Raw genomic sequence first — 8,965 nt, 5'->3', positions numbered from 1 at the left:
TGAATTACGTGTCTTTATTGCCTTTGCTGAACGACTTGTGTACTAGCTAGAATTGTCTTCACAACTATCTTGTATCAAAGTTATTGTGTGCTATATTTCATGCTTTATGTAAAACAAGCGGTATTGTAAGTTTGTAAAATATTGTATAAAAGTTTGAACGCGAAATATTATTATAATCAGTTTTTCATATAGAATTGTAGTAGTTGAATTGTATATTAGCTACTAAGTATGAACTTAACGGGTAGGTACTACCCGAATTTAAACTTATAAAACGCTAATATGAAGAAAAAGCTTTTATAAATGAGTTCATATTATGCTACGAAATACTATTAACTACTCTTAATATTCTGTATGATTAACTTGTTCCATTTAACTATTTTGAAGGAAATGGCACCGACTACTCGACACACCGTGAATATGAATGAAGAGGAATTCCGTACTTTTCTAGCTTCAAACATAGCCGCAGTACAGGCTGCGCTACATACCAACAATAACCTTGGATCTAGCAGTACAGGAAATCGTGTAGGATGCACCTACAAAGAATTCACTGCCTGCAAACCTTTGGAATTTGATGGAACCGAAGGACCGATCGGATTGAAACGGTGGACCGAGAAGATTGAATCGGTGTTTGCCATAAGTAAGTGTACTGAAGAGGACAAAGTGAAGTACGCTACGCATACCTTCACAGGTTCTGCGTTAACATGGTGGAATACCTATCTAGAGCAAGTGGGACAAGATGATGCGTACGCACTACCGTGGTCAGCATTCAAGCACTTGATGAACGAGAAGTACCGTCCCAGAACCGAGGTCAATAAGCTCAAGACAGAACTTAGAGGGTTACGAACCCAAGGATTTGATATTACCACGTACGAAAGACGATTCACAGAATTGTGCCTATTGTGTCCAGGAGCATTCGAAGATGAGGAAGAGAAGATCGACGCGTTTGTGAAAGGATTACCGGAAAGAATCCAAGAAGATATAAGTTCACACGAGCCCGCCTCCATACAACAGGCATGTAGAATGGCTCACAAACTAGTGAACCGGATTGAAGAAAGAATTAAAGAACAGACTGCTGAAGAGGCCAATGTGAAGCAAGTCAAAAGAAAGTGGGAGGAAAACGGTGATAAGAATCACCAATACAACAACAACAGCAATTACAACAATAATCGCAACAATTATCCCAACAATCGCAACATCAATCGCAACTACAACAAACGGCCCAACAACAACAACAACAACAACAACAACAGCAACAATCATCCCAACAACAATAATAACCGCAACAACAACAATAATCAGAAGCAACTATGCCAAAGGTGTGAAAAGAATCACTCGGGGTTCTGCACCAAATTTTGCAACAAGTGTAAAAGAAATGGTCATAGCGCGGTGAAGTGTGAGGTCTACGGACCAGGGGTTAATAGAACGAAAGGAACAAATGGTGTCGGAACGAGTAATGGCGGAGCAAGTAGTGTCGGAGCAAGTTATGCCAATGTAGTTTGTTATAAATGTGGAAAACCAGGCCACATTATTAGGAATTGCCCGAACCAGGAGAACACGAATGGACAAGGCCGTGGAAGAGTTTTCAATATTAATGCGGTAGAGGCACAGGAAGACCCGGAGCTTGTTACGGGTACGTTTCTTATTGACAATAAATCTGCTTACGTTTTATTTGATTCGGGTGCGGATAGAAGCTATATGAGTAGAGATTTTTGTGCTAAATTAAGTTGTCCATTGACGCCTTTGGATAGTAAATTTTTACTCGAATTAGCAAATGGTAAATTAATTTCAGCAGATAATATATGTCGGAATCGAGAAATTAAACTGGTTAGCGAAACATTTAAGATTGATTTGATACCAGTAGAGTTAGGGAGTTTTGATGTGATAATCGGTATGGACTGGTTGAAAGAAGTGAAAGCGGAGATCGTTTGTTACAAAAATGCAATTCGCATTATACGAGAAAAAGGAAAACCCTTAATGGTGTACGGAGAAAAGGGCAACACGAAGCTACATCTTATTAGTAATTTGAAGGCACAAAAACTAATAAGAAAAGGTTGCTATGCTGTTCTAGCACACGTCGAGAAAGTACAAACTGAAGAAAAGAGCATCAATGATGTTCCCATTGCAAAAGAATTTCCCGATGTATTTCCGAAAGAATTACCGGGATTACCCCCACATCGATCCGTTGAATTTCAAATAGATCTTGTACCAGGAGCTGCACCAATAGCTCGTGCTCCTTACAGACTCGCACCCAGCGAGATGAAAGAACTGCAAAGCCAATTGCAAGAACTTTTAGAGCGTGGTTTCATTCGACCAAGCACATCACCGTGGGGAGCTCCTGTTTTGTTTGTCAAGAAGAAAGATGGTACATTCAGGTTGTGTATCGACTACCGAGAGTTGAACAAACTTACCATCAAGAACCGCTACCCACTACCGAGAATCGACGACTTATTTGATCAACTACAAGGCTCGTCTGTTTATTCAAAGATTGACTTACGTTCCGGGTATCATCAAATGCGGGTGAAAGAAGATGATATTCCAAAGACTGCTTTCAGAACACGTTACGGTCATTACGAGTTTATGGTCATGCCGTTTGGTTTAACTAATGCACCAGCTGTGTTCATGGACCTTATGAACCGAGTGTGTGGACCATACCTTGACAAGTTTGTCATTGTTTTCATTGATGACATACTTATTTACTCAAAGAATGACCAAGAACACGGTGAACATTTGAGAAAGGTGTTAGAAGTATTGAGGAAGGAAGAATTGTACGCTAAGTTTTCAAAGTGTGCATTTTGGTTGGAAGAAGTTCAATTCCTCGGTCACATAGTGAACAAAGAAGGTATTAAGGTGGATCCGGCAAAGATAGAAACTGTTGAAAAGTGGGAAACCCCGAAAACTCCGAAACACATACGCCAGTTTTTAGGACTAGCTGGTTACTACAGAAGGTTCATCCAAGACTTTTCCAGAATAGCAAAACCCTTGACTGCATTAACGCATAAAGGGAAGAAATTTGAATGGAATGATGAACAAGAGAAAGCGTTTCAGTTATTGAAGAAAAAGCTAACTACGGCACCTATATTGTCATTGCCTGAAGGGAATGATGATTTTGTGATTTATTGTGACGCATCAAAGCAAGGTCTCGGTTGTGTATTAATGCAACGAACGAAGGTGATTGCTTATGCGTCTAGACAATTGAAGATTCACGAACAAAATTATACGACGCATGATTTGGAATTAGGCGCGGTTGTTTTTGCATTAAAGACTTGGAGGCACTACTTATATGGGGTCAAAAGTATTATATATACCGACCACAAAAGTCTTCAACACATATTTAATTAGAAACAACTGAATATGAGGCAGCGTAGGTGGATTGAATTATTGAATGATTACGATTTTGAGATTCGTTACCACCCGGGGAAGGCAAATGTGGTAGCCGATGCCTTGAGCAGGAAGGATAGAGAACCCATTCGAGTAAAATCTATGAATATAATGATTCATAATAACATTACTACTCAAATAAAGGAGGCGCAACAAGGAGTTTTAAAAGAGGGAAATTTAAAGGATGAAATACCCAAAGGATCGGAGAAGCATCTTAATATTCGGGAAGACGGAACCCGGTATAGGGCTGAAAGGATTTGGGTACCAAAATTTGGAGATATGAGAGAAATGGTACTTAGAGAAGCTCATAAAACCAGATACTCAATACATCCTGGAACGGGGAAGATGTACAAGGATCTCAAGAAACATTTTTGGTGGCCGGGTATGAAAGCCGATGTTGCTAAATACGTAGGAGAATGTTTGACGTGTTCTAAGGTCAAAGCTGAGCATCAGAAACCATCAGGTCTACTTCAACAACCCGAAATCCCGGAATGGAAATGGGAAAACATTACCATGGATTTCATCACTAAATTGCCAAGGACTGCAAGTGGTTTTGATACTATTTGGGTAATAGTTGATCGTCTCACCAAATCAGCACACTTCCTACCAATAAGAGAAGATGACAAGATGGAGAAGTTAGCACGACTGTATTTGAAGGAAGTCGTCTCCAGACATGGAATACCAATCTCTATTATCTCTGATAGGGATGGCAGATTTATTTCAAGATTCTGGCAGACATTACAGCAAGCATTAGGAACACGTCTAGACATGAGTACTGCCTATCATCCACAAACTGATGGGCAGAGTGAAAGGACAATACAAACGCTTGAAGACATGCTACGAGCATGTGTTATTGATTTCGGAAACAGTTGGGATCGACATCTACCGTTAGCAGAATTTTCCTACAACAACAGCTACCATTCAAGCATTGAGATGGCGCCGTTTGAAGCACTTTATGGTAGAAAGTGCAGGTCTCCGATTTGTTGGAGTGAGGTGGGGGATAGACAGATTACGGGTCCGGAGATTATACAAGAAACTACCGAGAAGATCATCCAAATTCAACAACGGTTGAAAACCGCCCAAAGTCGACAAAAGAGCTACGCTGACATTAAAAGAAAAGATATAGAATTTGAAATTGGAGAGATGGTCATGCTTAAAGTTTCACCTTGGAAAGGCGTTGTTCGATTTGGTAAACGAGGGAAATTAAATCCAAGGTATATTGGACCATTCAAGATTATTGATCGTGTCGGACCAGTAGCTTACCGACTTGAGTTACCTCAACAACTCGCGGCTGTACATAACACTTTCCACGTCTCGAATTTGAAGAAATGTTTTGCTAAAGAAGATCTCACTATTAAGTTAGATGAAATCCAAATCAACGAAAAACTTCAATTCATCGAAGAACCCGTCGAAATAATGGATCGTGAGGTTAAAAGACTTAAGCAAAACAAGATACCAATTGTTAAGGTTCGATGGAATGCTCGTAGAGGACCCAAGTTCACCTGGGAGCGTGAAGATCAGATGAAGAATAAATACCCGCATCTATTTCTAGAAGATTCGTCAACACCTTCAACTGTTTAAAATTTCGGGACGAAATTTATTTAACGGGTAGGTACTGTAGTGACCCGAACTTTTCCATGTTTATATATATTAATTGAGATTGATGTTTACATGATTAAATGTTTCCAACATGTTAAGCAATCAAACTTGTTAAGACTTGATTAATTGAAATAGGTTTCATATAGACAATTGACCACCCAAGTTGACCGGTGATTCACGAACGTTAAAACTTGTAAAAAACTATATGATGACATATATATGGTTATATATATAGTTAACATGATATTATGATAAGTAAACATATCATTAATTATATTAACAATGAACTACATATGTAAAAACAAGACTACTAACTTAATGATTTTGAAACGAGACATATATGTAACGTTATCGTTGTAACGACATTTAATGTATATATATCATATTAAGAGATATTTGTACATCATAATATCATGATAATATAATAATTTAAAATCTCTTTTGTTATTATAAACATTGGGTTAACAACATTTAACAAGATCGTTAACCTAAAGGTTTCAAAACAACACTTACATGTAACGACTAACGATGACTTAACGACTCAGTTAAAATGTATATACATGTAGTGTTTTAATATGTATTTATACACTTTTGAAAGACTTCAATACACTTATCAAAATACTTCTACTTAACAAAAATGCTTACAATTACATTCTCGTTCAGTTTCATCAACAATTCTACTCGTATGCACCGTATTCGTACTCGTACAATACACAGCTTTTAGATGTATGTACTATTGGTATATACACTCCAATGATCAGCTCTTAGCAGCCCATGTGAGTCACCTAACACATGTGGGAACCATCATTTGGCAACTAGCATGAAATATCTCATAAGATTACAAAAATATGAGTAATCATTCATGACTTATTTACATGAAAACAAAATTACATATCCTTTATATCTAATCCATACACCAACGACCAAAAACACCTACAAACACTTTCATTCTTCAATTTTCTTCATCTAATTGAACTCTCTCAAGTTCTATCTTCAAGTTCTAAGTGTTCTTCATAAATTCCAAAAGTTCTAGTTTCATAAAATCAAGAATACTTTCAAGTTTGCTAGCTCACTTCCAATCTTGTAAGGTGATCATCCAACCTCAAGAAATATTTGTTTCTTATAGTAGTTTATCATTCTAATACAAGGTAATAATCATATTCAAACTTTGGTTCAATTTCTATAACTATAACAATCTTATTTCAAGTGATGATCTTACTTGAACTTGTTTTCGTGTCATGATTTTGCTTCAAGAACTTTGAGCCATCCAAGGATCCATTGAAGCTAGATCCATTTTTCTCTTTTCCAGTAGGTTCATCCAAGGAACTTAAGGTAGTAATGATGTTCATAACATCATTCGATTCATACATATAAAGCTATCTTATTCGAAGGTTTAAACTTGTAATCACTAGAACATAGTTTAGTTAATTCTAAACTTGTTCGCAAACAAAAGTTAATCCTTCTAACTTGACTTTTAAAATCAACTAAACACATGTTCTATATCTATATGATATACTAACTTAATGATTTAAAACCTGGAAACACGAAAAACAACGTAAAACCGAATTTACGCCGTCGTAGTAACACCGCAGGCTGTTTTGGGTTAGTTAATTAAAAACTATGATAAACTTTGATTTAAAAGTTGTTATTCTGAGAAAATGATTTTTATTATGAACATGAAACTATATCCAAAAATTATGGTTAAACTCAAAGTGGAAGTATGTTTTCTAAAAAGGTCATCTAGACGTCGTTCTTTCGACTGAAATGACTACCTTTACAAAAATGACTTGTAACTTATTTTTCCGACTAGAAACCTATACTTTTTTTGTTTAGATTCATAAAATAGAGTTCAATATGAAACCATAGCAATTTGATTCACTCAAAACGGATTTAAAATGAAGAAGTTATGGGTAAAACAAGATTGGATAATTTTTCTCATTTTAGCTACGTGAAAATTGGTAACAAATCTATTCCAACCATAACTTAATCAACTTGTATTATATATTATGTAATCTTGAGATACAATAGACACGTATACAATGTTTCGACCTATCATGTCGACACATCTATATATATTTCGGAACAACCATAGACACTCTATATGTGAATGTTGGAGTTAGCTATACAGGGTTGAGGTTGATTCCAAAATATATATAGTTTGAGTTGTGATCAATACTGAGATACGTATACACTGGGTCGTGGATTGATTCAAGATAATATTTATCGATTTATTTCTGTACATCTAACTGTGGACAACTAGTTGTAGGTTACTAACGAGGACAGCTGACTTAATAAACTTAAAACATCAAAATATATTAAAAGTGTTGTAAATATATTTTGAACATACTTTGATATATATGTATATTGTTATAGGTTCGTGAATCAACCAGTGGCCAAGTCTTACTTCCCGACGAAGTAAAAATCTGTGAAAGTGAGTTATAGTCCCACTTTTAAAATCTAATATTTTTGGGATGAGAATACATGCAGGTTTTATAAATGATTTACAAAATAGACACAAGTACGTGAAACTACATTCTATGGTTGAATTATCGAAATCGAATATGCCCCTTTTTATTAAGTCTGGTAATCTAAGAATTAGGGAACAGACACCCTAATTGACGCGAATCCTAAAGATAGATCTATTGGGCCTAACAAACCCCATCCAAAGTACCGGATGCTTTAGTACTTCGAAATTTATATCATATCCGAAGGGTGTCCCGGAATGATGGGGATATTCTTATATATGCATCTTGTTAATGTCGGTTACCAGGTGTTCACCATATGAATGATTTTTATCTCTATGTATGGGATGTGTATTGAAATATGAAATCTTGTGGTCTATTGTTACGATTTGATATATATAGGTTAAACCTATAACTCACCAACATTTTTGTTGACGTTTTAAGCATGTTTATTCTCAGGTGATTATTAAGAGCTTCCACTGTCGCATACTTAAATAAGGACAAGATTTGGAGTCCATGCTTGTATGATATTGTGTAACAACTGCATTCAAGAAACTTATTTTGTTGTAACATATTTGTATTGTAAACCATTATGTAATGGTCGTGTGTAAACAGGATATTTTAGATTATCATTATTTGATAATCTACGTAAAGCTTTTTAAACCTTTATTGATGAAATAAAGGTTATGGTTTGTTTAAAAATGAATGCAGTCTTTGAAAAACGTCTCATATAGAGGTCAAAACCTCGCAACGAAATCAATTAATATGGAACGTTTTTAATCAATAAGAACGGGACATTTCATATTTGCCCTTTTTGCAATCCGTGTTGCGGACAATTTCGTAACATTCTTTTTAATCTTTCCCATGCATCACAAAGAGTTTCATCCGCCATTTGTTTAAAAGTGGTGATTTCAGTTCTAAGCCTTTCGGCTTTTGCCGGTGGGAAAAATCGGGTAATGAATTTTTCTCTTAATTCGTTGAAAGTTGTGATAGAATCACATTTTGATGCTTTCAACCATGCTTTTGCGTCTCCGATTAACGAGTATGGAAAAGTTCTTAACTTAAATGCATCTGAAGAAACATCTTTGGTTTTGTACAGTTCACATAAATCTTCAAAAGCTTCTAAATGTTCTATCGGATTATTATTAAGTCTTCCGTCGAATTGGTTCTCACGAACCATGTGCATAAACTGCCCCTTGACTTCCCAGTTTTCAGCCTCAATTTCAGGTCTTCTTATAGGTGCAAGAGCGAGAGGGGGAACAGTTTGTCTGGTATTCCATATCGTTAGGTCATTTGGATCACGTGTTTCTTCAGCCATTTCTTCTTTAATGACGATGGTTTCAGGTTCAATTTTGATTTCTGGTTAACCACTAGTGTTTCCTACTTGTTTATCTTTTTTGTTGTTTTTCGGTGTTTTCAGTTGACTAGTACTACCTAATTTTTTTTTTGTTTTTCCTGTTTTATTCTTTTGTTCAAGTTTCTTTCAGGTTCTGAATTAGGTGTAACGAGTTTAGGATTTCCTGAAG

At 36.1% G+C, this 8,965-nt stretch overlaps 1 non-coding gene across 1 annotated transcript; it reads left to right on the top strand.

Annotated features, from left to right (window-relative positions):
- Positions 1–8,257: 8,257 nt before the first annotated feature.
- LOC139860815 (small nucleolar RNA R71) lies at positions 8,258–8,364 on the top strand. The gene has a single exon (XR_011763430.1). It is a non-coding gene; the product is annotated as a small nucleolar RNA R71 (small nucleolar RNA).
- The last annotated feature ends 601 nt before the right edge of the window (positions 8,365–8,965 follow it).

Source organism: Rutidosis leptorrhynchoides, chromosome 7 (genome assembly GCF_046630445.1).
Source record: "Rutidosis leptorrhynchoides isolate AG116_Rl617_1_P2 chromosome 7, CSIRO_AGI_Rlap_v1, whole genome shotgun sequence".
NCBI classification, from domain to species: Eukaryota; Viridiplantae; Streptophyta; class Magnoliopsida; order Asterales; family Asteraceae; genus Rutidosis; species Rutidosis leptorrhynchoides.
This window is presented reverse-complemented; position numbering and strand designations above follow the sequence as displayed.